At 37.8% G+C, this 22,375-nt stretch overlaps 1 pseudogene; it reads left to right on the top strand.

The window, feature by feature from the left end:
* The first annotated feature begins 368 nt into the window (after positions 1 to 368).
* Positions 369 to 22,364, top strand: LOC141505425 (uncharacterized; annotated as a pseudogene).
* Positions 22,365 to 22,375: the final 11 nt, after the last annotated feature.

Raw genomic sequence — 22,375 nt, 5'->3', positions numbered from 1 at the left:
CGATTCTTTTTTTCACACTATGACTAATGTGGAGATGTATTTGGAATGAGTGTACATGTACAATTTATATTGGATTAATTGGGGAAAGGGGAGGCAAGGATGAGAAGGGGAAAAAATTTGGAACTTAAAATCTTACCAAAAAATGAATATTGAAAACTATCTTTACATGTAATTGGAAAAAAAAACACACAAAAAGGTCACTTTGACAGCCATGTGGAGGATGGACTAGGGAAAGACTTGTGGTAGGGAGGCCAACTTGGATACCATTGAAATCACCTAGGAGAGAGGCTCTGAGGGTCTGCATTGTGAGATTTCACACTAGCTGGCACATTCTGTCTCCTCGGGGCATTGATATGAACAGTGAGATGAGGACCACAAGTTTCATTATCTCACTCTCTAGCATTTCAGGAAGTCACATGCAGACCCAGGAACGCTTTCTTCTACTTTCTTCCTTTCTTCCCCTCCTTCGCTTTTCTTCTTATCATCTTCCTCCCCTCTTTTCCTCTAGATTGAGTCCTGGACTAGCAGTTCAATAATGACACCACCCTCATCACATTAGCCTTCCCCCCCTTTCTGAAGTCTGGTACAGGGCAGATGAAGCAGGAAGTGAAACAAGAAACTGGGCTTAAGACTCCCAAAAGAGAGGATGGGGAACTGTCTTCAAAGAAGATTCAGGTGAGTCCAAGCAGACTCTGCTCTGTGGGGGACCTGGCAGGGGTGGACAAGATAGCTGCCAAACCAGAAGAAACTTTGCAGTTGGAAAAGCTTTGCACTTTTACATCTGGGATGAGCATGAGTTGGGGATATGGGTAACAGAAGAAAGTCACATAATCTAAGACAGACCTGGGCTCCCACTACAGTTCCATGTGAATGAAGCATATTCGATTGAGAGGGAGACATTTTACAGATGAGGAATGTGGGGTCCCTGGAGGTCAGGTCACTTACCCTAGGTCATACAGCTAGTAAGTGTCCAGATTGGGAATCTGGGGTTCATTATTTGTGTGACCTTGAGGATGTCACTTAATTGCTTTGGACAATCTCAGATGGCCTTTCGTAAAACAATAGCACTGGAGATTGCTTCTGAGTCTCCTCTAGCTCTAGACCTATGATTCTATGATCCAAGCATCACTCTGTCCACTACAGCAGTTACCTGGCCTAGTGGATAGAATGCTGGACCTGGAGTCAGTAAGACTCATCTTACAGAGTTCAAATTTGCTCTCAGTGACCTACTAATCGTGTGGACCATGGGCAAGTCACTTAACCTCTGTTTGCTTCAGCTTCTTCAACTGTAAAATAAGAATAATAAAAGCACCTACTACTCAAGGTTTTGTGAAAATCAAAAGAGCTAATACTTACTATAGAATTGGCCACTTAGCTCTATATAAAGCCTTATTCCCTTCCCCTGCTTCTCCCCCGCCTAGCCTTTCCCCAAAAAAATTTCCACAGAAGGGACTCATTTTCTGTGGAGCAAATTCACTTAAGCCTTTTTGTGTCTCAGTTTTCTCAATGAGATTTACATCCTTTAGATCCTTGAACATTCCGATTTTCTTGAAAATAAAACATGCCTCAATTTTTCTTTTCTGTGACAAGTGATTTCACTAGAGTAAAGAAATCCCAATATAGAACCTTTCTCTGCATAGACAGTGCAGCAACTCATCTGAAACTGATCACTTTAGAGCAAAGGTTCTCAACTTGGGTCCGCAGATCCAAAGAGATGCCATGAATCGATATTAAGGGGTCTGTGAACTTGAATGAGAAAAGAATTATCTTTATTTTCACTAATATCTTGCTTCCTTTGTAATCCCATGTATTTTACTAACTGTATTTAAAAATATAATTCTGAGAAGGGGTTTAGAAGCTTCAACAGACTGCTAAAAGGGTCTCTATAGTATAAAAAAAGGTGAGAATCTCCCAATTTTAGAAAGTTAGTTGCCTCTGACCTGAGAGGTCTAGTGCAGTTGCGGGCAAGAGCAGGGGGCATGGGGGGCGGTTAGAGAGGGCGAGGGGGCACTCAGGGTGGGGATCATCACATAGGTTTGTGTCAGAGGCAAGACTTATATAATGTCTACTATGTGTCTATACTAAAGACCAGGATACAAAAACAAGAATATAATAGATCTTTTTCTTTTTTCCTTAATAGTATTTTCCCCCAATTACAAGATAGTTTCAACAATCATTTTATAAAAAATATTTTATTTGTTTTTCCAATTACATGCAACAAGTAGTTTTTTACCAACCATTTTTGCAGGGTTTTGAATTTTACAGTTTTCTCCCTCCTTCCCTTCCTTCTCCCTCTCCCTGATAGAAAGCAATCTAATATAGGCACTACTACATTTATTACCATAGATCCATATTGATAATGTTGTGAGAGAAGAATCAAATACAAACAGAAGGAAAACATTAAAGAGGGGTAAAAATTACATAATGCATAAGACAAATTTTTAAAATCGAAGTTAATAGGTTTTGGTCTTCATTTAAACTTTGTACTTCCTTCTCTGAATATGGCTGGTATTTTTCACCCCAAGTCTTTTAAAATTATCTTTGATTATTGTACTGCTGAAATGAACAAGTCCATCAGAATTGATCATCATTCCATGTTGTTAATGTGTAGACAACATTCATTTTTGTAAGATTTTGAGTTCCAAATTTTTCTCTCTCCCTTCACTCCCCCCCTCCCCAAGACAGCAAGTAATCTGATATTGGTTATGCATATACCACTCATATGAAACATATTTCCATATTAGACATGTGAAAAAAAGAATCAGAGCAAAAAGGAAAAACCATGAGGGAAAAAAAACCCAGAATCAAAAAAGTGAAAAGAGGATGCTTTGGTTTACCTTCAAACACCATAGTTCTTTCTCTGGATGTGGATGGCATTTGTCATCGCAAGTCTTTTGGAATATCTAGTATTATTGTATCCTTATTGATCATTACACAATGTTTCTCTTATTGTGTACAATGTTCTCCTAGTCCTGCTCACTTTATATCACTTTGTGTAAATCTTTCCAGAAAACAGGCCTTTTTTTCAAAATTGCTTAATTCTATTTTATGATTTTACACACACACACACACACACACACACACACACACACACACACACACATTCATACATACTGGCACATGGACAAACCTACACTCACATATGGACACATGCAGACTCTAAAAGCACAAGTGTTTGGGGGAGTTTTAAGTCTCTAAAACTGAATCTCCTCTTCTTCTGCCAGAGACCTGTAAGGTTAGCTTCTCTGTTTGAGGGTGAATAGAATGAATGAGATTTCTATCCAGATATAACCCTTTTGATATTTGGGAGTTCAAAATAGAACGGTGAGGAGGGACAGTTCAGGATACTGAATGAGTGATGTGTGCTGAGGGCTATTTGAGGAACTTTTCTGCTTTGAAATTTAATAAGATATCACTGGTGCAGGATTCTGGAAAAGAGGGTGAGCTATTGTTCTTTCTACAAAGTTTTGTTTTTGTTGTTAAGTTGCAGAAGAAAGTGTCTGGGGAAGAGATTGAAACTGTTGGCCAAAATATCTGGGGGGGGGGGGGCATCTGGGAGGACATCAGTGAAATGATGAATGATAGTTGAAAGACATAGATCAGAGAAGGAAGAATTGGACTAATTAAAAAGTCAGAGAGCTAGGGAAATCCTTGGAAAGTCACACTATTACACAGGATAAAGCAAAGAAATGATAGTTTTTCACTTGAAGTTCACAGCTTCTTCTACTTAGCCACCAACAAGTAGCTAAGAAATAGCTGTTCTCTCTGCAACATTTCATCCAATAAGAAAAAATAAAGAGGGGAAAACATAATATATAGAAATCTAATTCAAAAAATAGGAAATGATGGTGTTTTTTTAAATAAGACTTTTCTCATCCCCAAGGGGTTTTTCTGTCCTTCCCAGAATCCCACATATTGTGTCTGCATCAGTATTATCTCTGAAAAAAGGCAAGTCCCAATGGTCAGAAATCTTTGCATCTTTATTTCCTCTTATGCTAGTCACTGCCATATTCAAACAAGTGTAGGAAAGTAAGGAAACTTGCTTCTAAATTGGATTTGGTTTCCAGCTCTGCTCCTTAATAGCTGTGTGACCCTGGGTAAGTGTCTATACCTTTCTGTAAGTGTCCGTACCTTTCTGGTCCTCATCTTCCTTAACTGAAAAATTTAGGATAATAAGACTTGTATTGCTTCCTTCAGAGTTAGTGGAAAAATTAAATGACATAATAAATAGAAAGTAATTGTAAATTGTGAAGCACAACATAAATGTATTATTAATACTCCTCACTAAATAGGAGGATGATTTGGTGCAATTCAACAAGTATTCATTAAAATCCTATTATAAAGCAGGTACTGGGCTAGGCTGGGGAACAGAAAGAAAAATCTGATATAGCCTTTGTCCTCAAGGGGGATTATATTCTCTTTGAGTCATAAAACAGACATGTAAATTTAACACATGTGCAACACATACAACATAAATACAGAGCCTATTAGGTAGCAATAGGGCATTGGTATATATATGTGTGTATATATATATGTATATATATATATATATATATATATATATATATATATATATACATATATATATACACACATATATATAATGACACTAACTCCAATTTGCCCCAACTTGTATTCTTATTGGGCAAGTCTGGGAGTTTGCCCAGAAAAGGGGCCAGCCACAAGCTACCAGCCTGCTAGATGGCACTCTTCAAACCATAGGGGTAACCTGGGGTGGGGGGGAGGAGTGGAGGAATATACATATCTGGTCATCAATGCCTAGCTACTTTCCACTTACATAAATCAATCACAATGACACCATTAACTCTTTTTATGTTTGTTTTTTGCAAGGCAATAGAGTTAAGTAACTTGCTCAAGGCCACACAGCTAGGTAATTATTAAGTGTCTGAGATAGGATTTGAACTCAGGTACTCCTGACTCCAGGGTTGATGTGCCACCTAGCTGCCCTGGACAACATTAACTCTTTTTTTTCTTTAGATTTTTCAAGGCAATGGGGTTAAGTGGCTTGCCCAAAGCCACACAGCTAGGTAATTATTAAGTGTCTGAGGTCAGATTTGAACCCAGGTCCTCCTGACTCCAAGGCCGGTGCTCTATTCACTGCACCACCCAGCCGCCCCCAACTTTAACTCTTAAGAATAAAATATTTGTTGAACAGGCAAGCAAAAAACCACACCCCAAAACAAGAATAATATTTACTAAAGAGAAGTAAAAATAATGAACTATCAAAACATAACAATCAGGGTCAGCTAGATGGATAGAGCATCAGCCCTGGAGTCAGGAGGACCTGAGTTCAAGTCTGACTTCAGACACTTAATAATTACCTAGCTGTGTGGCTGTGGGCAAGCCACTTAATCATTGCCTTACAAAAGCCTAAAACAAGCAAACAAACAAACAAACCAAAAAAAAAAAACCACCCCATAACAATCCTTCCATAAATCTGGACCATATAAATCCCACCAGTGGACACAGATTTATGTTGTTTTGTTTTTAATTTGATGAGGAGAGAGTTAGTAGCTTAGTGGCACAGTGGCTAGAGTACTAGCCTTGGAATCAGGAGGATGGGAGTTCAAATCCAGCCTCAGACACTTAATAATTGCCTAGCTGTGTGGCCTTGGGCAAGCCACTTAACCCTGATTGCCTCATATCCAGAGACATCCCCAGTTATCCTGATTCATATCTGCCCACTGGACCCAGATGACTCTGGAGGACTAAGTGAAGCTGGTGACTTAGCACAGCATCCCCTCACTCAAATCCAATTATTGTGCTTGTCATGGCATCACTCTCTAATGTCATAGTCTTCTTTGGGACTCAGAAACACCTAGCAGTGAGGAACATGTGTAGGGAAACTGATGTGTTTTAGGCAACTCTTCTCTCTGACCCCCATGTCTGGATGTCTATGGCCTCTTTAGGGGACTGTCTCAACACTGATCCTCCTCTGATCCTTTCTTCTTCTCAGGCTATTGAAAGAGTGATAAGTTCTTTTAACTAATGGCAATTTTAAGCCTGGCAATCTGCAGAATTTCCCATGTGTCTGTTCTTTTAACTATTGTGACACTCTTTCATCAAAAAACATTCATCTTTTTAATGCTAGAATCTATAAAGAAATTTTGGTTTTGGTTTTTTAATTAGTTTTAAAAGATTTCCACCCTAAAGCCAATAAAGGGCCAAAAATGGCAAAATGAGCATGCCTTTGAGGAGGTTTCTCTTATCTCATGCTGTACCTGTCACCATAGATCACGGAAGCTAGTTCTTCAACTATAGCAGAAGATTCCCCTTTCCAGCAATCAGCTCTTTCAAACAGAGAAGCTTTTCTCCAGACAGATGAGTTCCTCACATAAACAACAGACCAACTAGTTAACTGGACTCTGCTTTCATCAGTAGCTTCTGAGTTTGTCTTTTCTCTTCACCCTTCTGATGTTTCAACTCTTCCCATCAGCTTCTCTCATTGTCTCAGTGTCTCCTATGTTTCATTCAGCAGCTCCTTTGGTTGCTAATCCCTGATTGACTGCAAATCAGAACTGCTTAGTGTTCTTGTAATCAATAATCTCATGGGCAACTAGATGGCACAAAGGATAGAGTGAGGGGCCTAGAGTCAGGAAGACCCTGGATGAGGCTTTGGACAATTGCCTGGGGCGCTAAAGCAGATGGAGAGTGCCAGGAAGCAGGAAGACTCATCTTCCTGACCTCAGATACTTGCTAACTATGTGACCCTGGGCAAGTCACTTAACCCTATTTGCCTCAGTTTTTTTCATCTAAAAAATGAGCTGGAGAAGGAAACAGCAAAACACTCAAATATCTTGGGGTCATGAAGAGTTGATAAAAAAAATGACTCAATAGCAATCTCTCTCTCTCTCTCTCTCTCTCTCTCTCTCTCTCTCTCTCACACACACACACACACAGAGAAACACATTCCTTGGTAAATACATAAAGACAATAATAGTGCTAATACACAAAGTATTTGTAATTTGATCACTAATACAGAATATGAATTGACTGTCTCAAAAAGGTATCTCCTTAACTATAAAGAGCCCAAGACATAGGCCTAGGAGGAACCTTATCTTGTTTAACTTCCTCCTTTTACAAATGGAGAAACCATGGCCCATAAAAATTGGGGGAAATTTGTCCAAGGGTACCCAGATAATCAATAAGAGAGGCAGAATTTGAACCTATTAAGATCACTTTTTGGGGCAGCTAGGTGGCGCAGTGGATAAAGCACTGGTCCTGGAGTCAGGAGGACCTAAGTTCAAATCCAGCCTCAGACACTTAATAATTACCTAGTTGTGTGACCTTGGGCAAGTCACTTAACCCCATTGCCTTGCCCAAAAAAAGCCTAAAAAAAGATCATTTTTTCACTGTACTATGTCTACTACTGTTTCAGAAGAAGGGTTTTCTCTCTGAAGATGCATTTGATTTGCAATTAATAAATTGGAGAGGATTTGGATAGTTTGGTTTGGGGGATTATTTGTTTCTTATTTTGTTTTGTTCTGGCATAAGAGCCCAAAATGTAAATACCACCTGAGGAGACTTTTGTTTTGCTTTTCTTCCAAAATCATATCAGAAACAGAACTGAGAACTCTCCTTCCCTGTCATTATTGTTATTGTATTATTGTGATTGATTTATACAAGCATTTGAGTCACATGGGCTAACATGGAACCTGCCTCATCCTGAGAGGAGAATCTCTCCAGGGTTTCCTACAAAAGTAAAGGGTTCCATTTTAACCCTATGTGTAGCATTGTGAAGGTTGTTTAGTTTTTTGGAGTTTTTTTGGAGTTTTTTTTTTTAACAAAAAGAATATTTACTTCAAAAAGTATAATCACAAATATACAAATTTACTTCCCAAATGGGGGAGGCATAAACTCCCTCCCTACTAGCAATCCCTGGGGAGGGGAAAGGAATTAGGTTCATAGTTTATTTTGGTTTCCACAGAGCCCAGGGCCAGGTTCAAGTCCAAAAAAACTCTCTCTTGGGCTAGGATTCCAGGTGCTAGGCTTCTCAAGGCTTCCTTGCCAATCTGTCTGGCTGCACCACCCTGGAGGCAATCTGGCCTTCAGATTGGTGTGCCCCAAACTCCCTCTCCAATGGTGATTACCTCCCATCCGTGAATTGAGGACAAAGTAACACATAACAGAAACAAACTTTGCCAGGGTCATTTTTCAGTGCCAAGGGAGAGCAGGAGGAGGATTTTTCTTCTTTTCTCTCAGGTCTAGCTCATAGCACCCATGCAGAGTAGGCATAGTGAATATGAATCATTGGACTCAGAAATATGGTGGAAAAAAAGAGTTAATGACTCAGTCTTTCCACTTTACAGATTTAGACAGAGCTGCCCAAAAGATAGGTGATAAAGAGGGCTCCATCTTAACCCATGATATACTTGGAACAAATGGCAGAGAGTGTCTTACTGGACTTTTAAGGTTTTGGCCTTTGGAATAGAATGGAAGACACTGTGATGGCTTAATGGAGAAATTCTAGATTTGAAGTCAGAGTGACCTGGGTTCTTATCCTACCTTTTTTATTTGTATGACCTTGACTTGTACCTTAGTTTCCTTATCTGTGAAACAAAAAATAATAATAGCATCTGTCTAAGAGTTATGAAGATCACATAAAATAATATATATTTCTTACAGCAAACCTTAAAGTTATCATACCAATATGAGATTTTTATTAGACTCATGAAGCTAAAGCTAGAAGGGATTTCAAAGGACATCCTGACCAATGTCTGCATTTCACAAATGAGAAAACTGAGACCCAAGGAGGTTAAATAATTTTTATTACAATTGGAAACCTTTAGTAGGGGTTGTGGGACAAAAATCAAGAGATACATTGTATGGTGACCCCAAAACCCAACTGAAGGACAGAGAGGGCAGGACTATTGCTGCTGCTGCTGCTATCTATAAAAGACCAGGATTTGGGGTGCTAGGTGTTACAGTGGATAGAGTACCAGCCCTGAAGTTACGATGACCTGAGTTCAAGTCTAGTTAATTAGCTGTGTGACCCTGGGCAAGTCACTTTATTCTATTTGTCTAAAATATAAAGAATAAAAGATTGTAAGACTGGAAAGGGATTGGGAAGGACTATAAGAAGCACTGAATCTGGTGTGTTTTATTATAGTTGGCCAAAGGATACCCAAGAGGAGTCCAGGAAACCCAAAGCTGAAAACCCAGAGCAGAAAAAATTCAGGTGAGAACTGAACTGAGCAGTATTTATTGCCAAACTGAATGTCATTTTATAGGACCTATGTGTTAAGGTCTTTTAACTTCAAAGAATCCCTGTGAAGGAGACTGTACTCCCTGCTTCAAGCCTCTCTTCTCTCCAGTCTTTCCTTTACATAATTGTGAAACTGATACCTAAGCAGCTCAAAAAGCTCCTTTGGCTCCCTATGTCCTAGAGCAGGGATGAGGAACATTTTTTCCTGCCATTAGGATATTTATGACATCATTTGCCTACTATATTTATCAAAAGTTTAATAAATTCACCCCTAGGGGCAGCTAGGTGGTGCAGTGGATAGAGCACCGGCCCTGGAGTCAGGAGTACCTGAGTTCAAATCCAGCCTTGGACAATGATTACCTAGCTGTGTGGCCTTAGGCAAGCCACTTAACCCTATTTGCCTTGCAAAAATATAAAAAAAATAAAAATAAAATAAATTCACCCTCTAAAAAGCTTCTAGATTTATTAAATTTCAATTTTTTCCTGCAGTTGCCATGGTGACACCAGACTAAATGACCTAGAGAATCAAATACCAACTCCTTCACAAGACCCTTCATAATCTAACTGCTGCCTAATCTTTGCTAACTCATTAAACATTACTTCCTTAGACAAGTTGACTTTCTTGTTATTCTTCAAATAAGACAATGTGTCGTCTGTGTCCTTGCAGTACTTCGAATGCCCCCATTCCTCATCTATATCTCTTAGAATACCTAGATTCCTTTAATTTTTTTTTGAGGAGGGGTGTGTTGTAATTGTTTTTATTTTTTAATATTATTTTATTTTTTCAAATTACATGAGATAGTTTTCAACATTCATCTTTTTTCCTAAACTTTTAAGTTCCACATTTTTCTACCTTCCTCCCCTCCCTCCTCATGACAGAGAGTGATATGATATAGGTTACACATGTAGAATCATATTTATATATTTCCATATTGATCTTGTTGTGAAAGAAGAATCTGAACCAAAGGACAAAAAATACCACATGATAAAGAAAAAAAAATCCCACCTAGATTCCTTTAAAGTCCAGCCCAAGCTCCACTTTTTTACATAAAGCCCTTGCTGAAGCCTTCCTCCGGCCCCAACTAGTAGTCTAGCACCTAGATTCAAGAAGATCTGAGTTAAAATTGACTTGAGACACTATCTGTGTGACCCTGGGCAAGTCACCTAACTACTGTCTGTCTCAGTTTCCTTAACTTCAAAATAGAGATAATTTATTATATTGTTATATATGTACCAAATATTATGTGCTTGTTGTATCACAAAATAATAGTTTGGGGGGAAGATAAAATGAGATAAGATTTATAAAGTGCTTAACACAGTGACTAGCATTTAATAGGTAATAAATAAATGCCTATTCCATCCCCTTCTCCAAACTTATCTCATATTTACTTTGTATTTTATATCTACTTATTTATCTCTTTTAATTATTTTGTTTTGTCTTTTCATTCCCCAATACACCATGTCTGTCACATAAAAGTGTTTAAGAAATGCTTCTTGTTGATGACTGATTGTCCCCTTTAGACTCAGAAGTCACCTTCCAACAGTGACCCACTGAAGAAAAGGGAGAGGCAAGGGAGATCTCATGTGCTCTGAAGACTTTTGTCCCGCCAGGATCCATATGAACAGAAACGCAATCAGACCAAGTCGCTATTTTGCACACTCATTTCACATTTTTGCACCCAATCTCTTAGCCAATCGTTTCATCTGTAGCTCTGGGCTTGTTTCTTGAGCTGGCCACTTCCTTTCCCTCCTGCTTCACGGATATTATTTGGAGGTTTGTGGGAAAGGGCCTCTGCTGTCAGTTACTCCAAATTAAACTTTTTTGGCCCACGCCCACCCCTTTCACAGTAGCCTGGTCTCAATACCAGAGGAGACTGGGAAACCTCAGATGACAAGAGAGTCTTTGATGATAATAAAGTCTGTGCAGCAACTTTTGCTTGTTGCATTTTTTTAAGAGGAGGTGAAAGATGAAAGAGCTATGAATCAGACTAGACATTCAATAAACATAAACGTATGCCCAGGGTTGGGTTAGACCTAAAGGACCCATCCGACGACTGCAGTACTTCAGATTTGGAAGGAACTTTAGACATCATCTAATCCAAACAATATTTGAAAACAAGATTTTCTTCTCAAAAAAATATATCTAGAAGACCCCAAGCCTTTTCAAAAGACCTACAGAGGGATCAGTATGTACTGAGGGAGCAGGGAAGGAACTGGGAAGGGGGTTTAAGAGAGGTTTAATCTCAAAGCGCAAAACAAACATCTGGTATGTGTCACTCTGAATGGTCCAGGTCTCACAGAGTCTGTGGAACAAGGATTTAATCTTGAAGAATAAATGAAAGAGGCAGAATGGGAAACCAGCTCTCCTGACTCCTAAACTTGGCTTTTATAAGAATGTAAACTACAATAGCTACAATATAAAATCAAGGTCAAGGTCAGAGATACTGGAGAACTCAAGGATTAATTTTGTGTCTTTCACATTTTTTTTTCCTTCCTTGTAAAGAAAAGGCTATCTTAAGTATGGTGATGCAAAGGTGACTTTGGGAATTCCACTTTTATGTCTGTTAAGCCCTAGTGGCTCTAATAATAAATTAGTGCAATTGAATAAATATAAATAAATAATAAAGCACCCACCTACCGGAGTGCTTATGAGGATCAAATGAGATAATATTTACAAAGTATTTAGTTTTAGCATGATATAATAATAGCAATTATTATTGTTGTTGTTCTATCGCTGGACCTTTTAGTCCAGGTTGTCCTTGCCATCTCATGCTGGATGAATGGAGGAAAATATTTTTAGGTGGTTGACAAGCTTTTTGGCTCCTCAAATAGCCTACAGAGAGATGGCTAATCATTTTGTCCCCCAAAAAACCTGGTTTAGGGGTGACTAGGTGGCACAGTGGATACAGCACCAGCCCTGGACTCAGTAGTACCTGAGTTCAAATCCAGCCTCAGACATGTAATAATTACCTAGCTGTGTGGCCTCGGGCAAGCCACTTAGCCCCATTTGCCTTGCAAAAACTAAAAAAAAAAACAAAAAAAAAACAAAAAAAAACCTGGTTTAAATGATAACAAAACTTTCCATTTGAGAAAGTAATTGAATAGTTGAGCTGTGCTAGAGGCTAGCAATACAAAGGCTAAAAAAAGAAGACGGCGGTTCCCTGAGTAACCGGATGATTATATTTATCTAACACTAAAGAAGCAGCAGAGCAGAAGAAATCAAGAGCCATCCTTGAACCTGGAATTGGGTTCGAGGCCTGCCTTTGGAACAACCTGACTGAGAGATCTTAGTCAAGTCTCATCCTCAAGTCTGAGGATTCTAAGAAACTCAAGACTCTAAAGAAAAAGTGTTGACAGGCTTTAAAGAACAAGGCTTCTTCATCCAGCAGTCCACTGGACTAGTGCAATACAAGTCCAGACCTTATCCATGTTCCAGGGCCTCATGAAACACAGGATTTTACTCAATGAAAGCCCATGATATGAGCAAAACAGTGATTGCCATTTTACAGATGAAGAAATAGAATCTCCAAGAGATAAATTCACACATATACACATGCACAGACGCATGCCCACATGCACACACACACACACACGGTTAATAGGGTAGCATTCAAAGCCAGCTAATTCTGATTTCGAGTATTGCTCTCTGTCCATTTTACAATTGTGAAATCCATGCCATGGTCTGACCTTTGCCCTCTCTGATTGAGGGCCCTGGACAAAATTTCACCTGGTCATTAATGCACTAAAGCTTTGGGTTTTTTGGCAGATATGGTAGATATTGAAATTTATACAATTTCCTTTCTTTTTAGACAAATATTGAAGAAAAAAAAAGAAAGAGTTCCACAAGGAAAGTAAGTTCTGAATTCCTTTTTATCCCCCATATTGGCACATCTCTTTTATGAAGATTAAATTGATAAAGGATAAATGTAAAATCCTATACATGGATCTACAAAATTGACTATTCAGTGTTGGATATATCCAAACAAGCATTCAAGCATTCAAATGAAAAAGATCTGTAGTTTTAGAAAAAAATTTGAGCTAAATGCAAGTTAACACCTCTTAAATTGCTCATCTGAATTTAGACTGCATTAATAAATAGACTATCAAGCAGGGTTAAGGAAGCACTTAGTGCTCATCCCCGGATCATATATCTGAGGCATTGTGACAAAAAATTAGATATTTTGTAAAGGACATTGGTAAACTAGCATGTTTTCAAAAGAGGGTAAATAGGATGGTGACAGGAAAACAATCAGAATTGCAATTAAAGGAACTGGGGATATTAATGTGGAGAAGTTTTAGGGAAGATGATGAGAATGAGGATGATGATGATGATGATGGTCAAAAGTATAGGGATGCTGACTTTTGAATAAATATAAGGAAAATTTTCTTAGTAATTAGTACTCTCCATAAATGGAACAGGTTGCCCTAGATAGATATGGACTATTTCTAGAGATAGCTAAGCAGATGTTGGATGACCACTTGTCAGGGATATATATTTAATTCTCTATGTCCCTGTGATATCTATTTAGATAGATGATAGAGAGATAGAGAGATCTATATCTTTTATCTTCTTATAAAAGAAATCTTTAGATAAGCAATGGCCTAAATGACCTCTGAGGTTCAATCCAGTTTGAAGATTTTGATTTTAAATGTCTAAGCTGACTGAATTATCTGCATGTGGAAGGAGTTTGAAGGCACCTATTTTAGTTGCTTTGGACAAGGTGGAATGGACCTTTAAAAGGGGAGAGAGGGGATGCATTTAAGGGCAACAATGAAGAAAAAGAGTATCATTGATCTTTGACTCATCCCAATGGATATGATAATTAAAATCATGATCCTAGAAAAAATAATAGAAGAAAAAAATTCTCAGTAAGGAGTCTAGGCATTCATCCACAATTAAAGGACATAATATTGATGACTCAGCAAAAGTTGTCTGAGGCATGGTGAGACAAGTAGAAGGAAAATGAAGAGGGGACAGTTTCATAAAACCCCAGAAAAGAGAGAGAATCTAGGAAGAGAAGGTGACTAACATTGTCAAATGCAGTAGAGGGATCAAGGAGAATGAGGACTGAAAAAAGACCATTAGATTTGTTAATTAAGAGGTCATTGGGAGCGGCTAGGTGGCACAGTGGATACAGCACTGGCCCTGGAGTCAGGAGGACCTGAGTTCAAATTTGGCCTCAGACACTTAATAATTACCTAGTTGTGTGGCCTTGGGCAAGTCACTTAACCCCATTGCCTTGAAAAAAACTAAAAAAATAAAAAAAGTCATTGATCACTTTGGGAAAAGCCAAGTGAGTGATGACACTGGAAGTCAAAAATGTTATCCCATGAATTCACTATATTGATCCACATTCCATTCTGGAATCCTCCTCACTCTTTCTTGACATCACAAGGATAGTTGTGATATGCTCTGGCTGCCCATCTGTCATCTTCTCTCTACCTTAACACATGACCAGTTCATCTTTTCTTCCTCTTATAACCCTAGTATGGCTAGCAGCCCTAAAATTCAAAGTCAAGTCTTTTTTCTTTAGAATCAGTATTTTTTTAATTATATGATCTTATCAACTGAGTGTGTTATTGAACCTCTGAGTCTCACTTTCCTCATTACCACATTCATATCATTGTGATTATACCATGCTTCCTCTCATTCTACTAAATGAAATTCTTTCTTATAACTTCAGTTGGGATATATTTATATATGCAAATATATTTGCATATGCCCACATGGTTACATGTATATATTGGGATATATTTATTGTATGTTTATACAAGTGAAAATAAAATGAATATAAATTCATATATAAATATAATATAAAATGCATATTCAATGTATCTGTGTGTATGTATGTGTGTTGCTATTTGTCCTTTGCTCTCTAAGAAGACCATGAAATCAAGGAGGTGATGCCATGACAAGCATGTGAATTGGATTTGAGTGAGGGGGAGCTGTGCTAAGTCACCAGCCTGACTTTCTCTTTCAGAATTATCTGGGTCCAGTGGCCAGATATGAATCAGACCACTGGAGATGGGAGGTAATCAAGGTTAAGTGACTTGTCTAAGGTCACACAGTGACTAGGTGTTAAGTGTCTGAGGTCTTATTTGAACTTTGGTCCTTTTGACTCCAGGGTCAATACTCTATACACTCTACCACTGCATATGTGAATACATAATATGTGTGTATAATCCAAGTTGAGCTTCAGGCCTACATTGCCAATTGCCAATTGGACATTTTAAATTGTAGTATATACAGACATCTCAAAGTCAACATATCCAAGACAACTTGTTATCTTTCCACCCAGTCATACCCCATCATCTCTAAACTCTCTGTCTTGAAGGAAGCATAGTTCCTCCAGACCTGTAGGTTTAAAACCTCAGTGTTAACCTCAGCAACTCCTTCTATCTCATGTCACATATGCAATTGATTGCCCAATATTGCTATTTTTATCCTGAAGAATCTCTTACATCTGACATCTTCCTCTTATCTTGACATAGATACCTGATTAGTTCAAGCCCTCATCAATTCTTAATTACACTAACAGGAACTGATTCCTTAATTCCTTCCTACCTCAAGTTTCTTCCTAATCAAATTTGTTCTTCACATGGCTGCCAAAGTGATTTTCCTTAAACTCAGATCTAACCATGTCACTAAGTCAATTCTGCCTTAAGTTCAATTCACTTAAAGATTTTATTTATTTTGAGTTTTACAATTTCCCCCCTAATCTTACTTCCCTCTCCCAACCTCCACAGAAAGCAATTTTGCCAATCTTTACATTGTTTCCATAGTATACATTAAGTTCAGTTCACAAATGAGTCAAGACATCACCCCATGATGTCATTGGTGCTCTTTGAAAATGGAGGATAAACAACAACTGTGTCACTCTCCTACTCAGTACATTCTAGTGGCCCTTCTTTCGCCTCTGCAACAAAATGTAAATCCCCCTTCTTTTATTAGTTATTCATGGTATTTAGAGTTTTTTTTCCATTTTAAGTTTGTTTTTTCAATTAACAGAAATATTTTTTTCTCTTCCTCTACCCATTAGAAAAAAAAGGGGGCGGCTAGGTGGCACAGTAGATAGAGTGCTCTGGAGTCAGGAATACCTGAGTTCAAATCCGGCCTCAAACACTTAATAATTACCTAGCTGTGTGGCCTTGGGCAAGCCACTCAACCCCATTGCCTTGTAAAAACTAAAAAAAAAAATTATAACAAATATTGCATAGTCAAGCAAAAAAATTTCCAAGTTGATCATGTGCAAAAAATATCTCTTTTATTTTGGTTTTTTCAAATGCCTTACAATTTTCTCCAACCTCTTTCCAAACTAATTCTACATTCTTCTCTTTCCTACATTCTATAGTGCAACTAAACTAGACTTCTTTCTGTTCCTCATACATGGCCCTCCATCTCTTATCTCCATGCAATGGTGCCATTTATATACCATTTCTAGAATGAGTGAATGAATGAATGAATACATAATATATGCAATGCATTATGCTAAGAGCTGGAGATAAAGTAAAACAAAACAGTTCTCCAAACTCCCAAAGAGCACACATTCTAATTAGGGAAACAAAAAAGATAGGAGATTTCTTCTATAAATCAGATAGAAAAACTTCATTGACCTTAGAATGAAGGAGCAAAACATATGGTAATACATTTTTGTTTAAGATCATTTATTGCTAAGACTGGATATTAGAACATTTTATGGTACCTTGGGCTTTTATTACTATCTAAAACTTTCTTTTCTGGATCTTCAAAGGATATCTCTGCTGTGGAGCTAAAGCACCAGCAGAGAGAGGCCTTGAAGACAACACATCTCCATATAGAGGTTGCTTCCTGAGCTAATTTAGGAGGCAGGATAGAAGTGGGACCAGTGCTCTTGGGGCACTGTTGTTACTAGGGATTTTAGGTTCTGGATTTTAGGTTGAATTACACAGGACAGGTAGATATACCTGGTTCATGAGCTACACTGCTTAGACAGGATCATAGATCCATTAAAATATTTGAATTTATAGCAATAATTGCTTTCCAATTTCTTTTTTCCTTTTTGTTCTAGATTTACTGCTTTTTTGTTGCTCATGAGTGTTTTATTTGACTCTGGCTAATAATAAAATCTTTCTATTTTTGTCTCTTGTAACTTCTCTATTTCTTGAATAGATAAGAATTATCCATCTCACCCCAACTGTAATATTTTCCATTAGCTCATCATATCTTGTAAAATTATTTGTCTTATCAGAAGACATATAATTTTTTTATTTCATTAGCACTAATCTCATCCCAACTATAACACACACACACACACACACACACACACACACACACACACACACACACACACACACTACTTTCTGCCCATTTTACCCTCTTTGCCCTGCTCTTTTCCTTTTTTCCTCATTTATAAGGATTTCTGAAATCAACATTTTCCTTTTCTCCATTTTTCCTTTCAAGTCTGTTTGTATCACTCATTTATTGAAACAACATGATCATTTTGTATAATTTGTCAGGCATATTTCTTTCTTCTTCTTCTTCTGTTTCTAATTTTATATACTCCAGTAAAATACTTCTGATTTTAACTGAGTCAGTTGTTTCATTTATATGTCCTTCAAGGTTTTTCTTACCTGCTATTTTATTATTTTACTCTAAGATTTTTTATGAGAACCCAGTTCTTTATTGCATCATGATTTTTTAAAATTTCATTTCTTCTTTTTTGTGTCAATATATTCATCTACTCTACTGTATCTTTAGAAAATTCTAATTTTAGTTTCGATATTTCTGTTGTTTTTCTACAATATTTTTCTTCTTACAGGCTGTCTCTCTTAATTTACCATTGTTTCAGAAAGTTTTTGCTATTAATTTTTGGAGTTTCCTCTAAAAGCAAAGTTCCTTTAGGAATTTTTGATAATTTGAAATTTTTTTTGGAATTCTGCTGCTGTTCTTTTAAGGGTAGCATTCAGGAGCTATTTTGTCTTGTATTTGAACTCTGACATGCTCCTAAAAATTCTATCTTGGGGGCAGCTAGGTGGCGCAGTGGATAGAGCGCTGGACTTGGAGTCAGGAGAATCTGAGTTCAAATTTGGCCTCAGACTCTTAATAATTACTTAGCTACTTAGGCAAGTCACTTAATCCTATTGCTTTAAATAATTTAAAAGAATCTATCTTATTTTATATATCCTGGTAGCACAAAATTCTACACATGGCCAAGTAATTAATAACTTAAATTTTAGTTTGGTCCCATCTAATTAAATCTATGTCCAACTAAGGATTACTTTAAAAAGTAGATGGTATTTTCCCACAGTCAGTGGGTTTACTTCTTTTATTCAAGGGAGTAAGTAGTAGTGGTTGGCTGCTCTGAAGACTGAATGCTTGTCTGATATCTTGGGGCAGTATGAAGGTCATCAATTAAGTCCAAAATCATAGTATCTTTATGATGCCATTGTGTATAATACATAAAAAAATTAAACCTTACTGGTTATTTAATGGACTTATTTAGCCTTTGATTATGCTATTATTCAGTCACTGATTTAAGATGGAAATAATTTTTCAAATTCAGTAGGTTAGAAAATTTTCCATTATCCTACATCCACTCCCCAATTTCTACCACTGACCAAAAGGGACTGTAAATAATTCCCCAAATAAATTGTTTATGTCTTCAGCACTACATGTGTCATGTTTATTATTAAAAACCACATTAAAAGTGTTTTTAAATAACCATGTCTAACACTTTGATGTCAAACTCTAACCACAATGCCAAACCACATCTTTAACTCTTTCATTTGATCATAAAAATTTTCCTTCTGTTACTGTAGTAGCAAAATTCTATAAATTATATACTATATTGTATATCTACATATGTATATATAATTCTATAAATTCCTGGGTAGTATATTATTTAGCTTCATTCATGATACTTTTTTTCTTTCTTCCTTCCTTCCTTTAGTCTGAAGAACTTTTCCATGACCATTCTTTAGTAAGATTTGGTGACTGATTGACTCTTCTAGCCAAAAACAGGTCTTCTAAGTCCAGGCCTGCTTCCTTGGGTAACTGTTTTTCACCTTTCATGAAGCAGATGATAGAACAAAAAGTATGTTTTCCCTCCATTCAGATATGCCCAACTGCAAGATTTTTCCCTCTAATCAACTCTGCACCAAACTTTTCTCATCAATTTTATCTTCCAAGCAGCAGATGGCAGTTCAGGTTCTGAAATTTGAAAGTGATTTCTGGGACCCAACACCAAGCACCCTCCAAAGCACTGAGAAGTCTGATCTTGACTTATCCTGGCTCTTATGCAGGATCTCTTGTATGAAATGATTTACTTCTATCTTGTAAGAAACTGAAAATCCACATTTCTATCTTCACTTTCAAAATCATGTGTAGGATGGATTGGATTGGGGAGATACCAGAGGCAAAGAGGTCATTGTAGTAGAACAGGATAAAAATGATCAGGATCTGAAATAAGGAAGTGGTAAAATGAGAAAAAAGAGGAACTTTGTGGAGGCAGAAACTATAAGATCTGGCAATTGATTGTTTAGAGAAGAAGAATCAGAGGTAAGGGAAGAGACTGAAAGGATGGTTATACTGTCAAAAGAAAGGAAATTTAGAAGAGGGGTAGATTTGGGGGAATACACTATTTTGGACATCATCAATATCACATTAACTAACATTTACATAGCACTTTATCTCAATTGATCTTTGGAACAATCCTGTAAAATAACTGATTATTCCATTTTACAGTTACACAGCTAATAAATTTCTAAGGCCTGAGTTTGAAGACAGGTCTTCCTGACTGCAGATCCAGTGACATCTAGTTACCTAGGACATATTGAGTTTGAGGTGTTTGGGAATATTCAACTTGAAGTGACCAATGGTCATTTGATGATTTGAAATTGTAGTTTGGGAGAAAAGAGTTTTCAAAGAGATAATAATTCAAATTACAGAATCTGAGAGAGCCAAACAAGAGAAAAATTATAGAGAAATTAGAATAGTTCTAGAACAGATTCTTGGTTATACCTTCAGTGAGGGGAGTGTGGCATGGATGAAGAATCAGCAAAACACTGAGGAGTGGATAGACAGAAGAAGAACCAAGAGAGGACAATCTCATGAAAGTCCAGAGAAGAGTTAAGACAACAGTGTTAAATCTTGCAGATGAGTCAAAAAAGAAGAGGTCTGAGAAAATGTCATTAGATCTGCCAATTAAATAAATCAAAGCTAAAGTTGAATGAGGAAACCAGACTGCAAAGGGTTGAGGAGCGAGAAAAGAGGAAAATAGGGAATTGGTTGTAAACAGTCTTTTCTTGAGGTTTGACTGGAAAGGGAGAAAAATATAAATTGAAGGACCAGTGAAGGTTTCTTAAGGATGAAGAAGATTGATCTTGTTTGTGGGCAGAAGGGAGGGAATCATTAGATAGGAAGAGAGAGAAGATGGATGAGAGGTGGAAAGGTGAGGAAAGGGGCAATATGCTAGAGAAGATGAGAGGGAATGGGATGAAGAATGCATGGAGAGGGAGGCTAGGTGACACAGTGGATAGAACACCAGACCTGGAGTCAGAAGGACTTGAGTTCAAATCTGACCTCAGACACTTAATTTAGCTTTAGCTTAACCCCCATGCCTTGCAAAAAAAAAAATCTAAAAAAAAAGAATGCATGGAGAGACTTGGTGTTACTCAGGAAAAAACTACCTCATTATCAGAGACTAAAGGAAGCATGAGAGATTATGGCAAAGGATTTTGAGATAAAGAGAAAGGAAGGAGAACACAAAGTGAATAGCTTCTATTTTCTCAATAAAATAATAGAAGAAGTCATCTGCTTAAAAAAGTGGGGAGAGGGAGAAAGCAGTATGGGAGCTTTGAGTAAAGAAAGTTTGATTAACTTTTGGGAGGAGTGGGAAAAAGTAAAATAATTGCTTTGCCTCCCTAAAGCTAAATACCAAGGATTTGGAGAGGGCCCAGTAACCTCGTCATGACTTTCTTCTGTTCTGTTCAGCAGTTTATGGTGGTGGGTCCCAATAGGACTGGCCTCCATGTCTGTTCCCTCTCAGTCCTGCACCCCTGGAAGATTTCCCTAGAGTAATTGTTTTACTCTTCTCCTAGGTGAAGATGTTTCACCTTCTTATCATCAGGTAAGGAGAAGCTCATTTTGGTTATCAGAAACAGATCTAAGAATATGGACCCCACAGAGGAGGGTGCACCTCAAGATCATCACGCCACGGGGTGTCTATACAGGCTTGGCCCAGTGGAGCATCATCTGAAGTCCATAAAAGGAACCTCTTCTCCCTTCCACTGCCACAGAGTTTGAGACTATTTACATGAAATGTTCACTTCTCAAGTTTGAGAAATGCGGGCCTTAGAAGGGGAACATACTAAACTTTTTGTCACAAATCTTCAATGAAATGTTCATTGATGAAGCTCTCCTCTATGATAGCTAGCTTAGAGCAGGGCACCCTACCAAGTGGGGTACCACTTGGATAGGGTGGGCCTGGGAGAGCACAGCAGGGGAAGAGGAGGAGGAGAGGCAGTTTAGGGGTAGAGAAGAAGACAACCCTGGAGGAGGGCTGCAAAAGAGAGGGAGGTAGGAGAGCACCTGAGGCAAAATGGCTTTTTTTTTTTATCATTTGGCAGGAAAAACATGAAGACAATACAAAGGAGCCGTTCTATGCTCTCATCATGCACAAACCCCAAAGAAGGCCTTCTACAAACTCCACAGATTACTGCCACGAGAATATTCTCCCTAATCATAAGAGGACCATGAAGCAGGAGACTGAATATGCTTCCCTAAGGATTCCTTCTAGCCCTCAGCCTTCCTACAGCTCCCAGGATGAGGAATACGAACTTATCATGCCCTTTACTTCCACCCATTATCCGTCCCATCTCAACTTGATGAATTCAAGGAGCCTGAATATTTAGAATCTCTGAGAAAAAGAAAGTAAGATAATCACCTACAACATCAACAACAACAATAATAGTAATAGCCAGTTCATCATATTCCTAGAATGCTTTGTGGTTTCAGAGAACTTTCACATACTTTCTCCTGTTTTGATATTTGCAACAACTCCATGTTAGGGCTGATATTATGGGACCTACTTTACAGATGAGGTAACTAAAATTGAGGGTTTTATATAAACACATATGTGTGTATCACACACACACACACACACACACGTA

Source organism: Macrotis lagotis, chromosome 1, assembly GCF_037893015.1.
Source record: "Macrotis lagotis isolate mMagLag1 chromosome 1, bilby.v1.9.chrom.fasta, whole genome shotgun sequence".
Lineage (NCBI taxonomy): Eukaryota > Metazoa > Chordata > Mammalia > Peramelemorphia > Peramelidae > Macrotis > Macrotis lagotis.
This window is presented reverse-complemented; position numbering and strand designations above follow the sequence as displayed.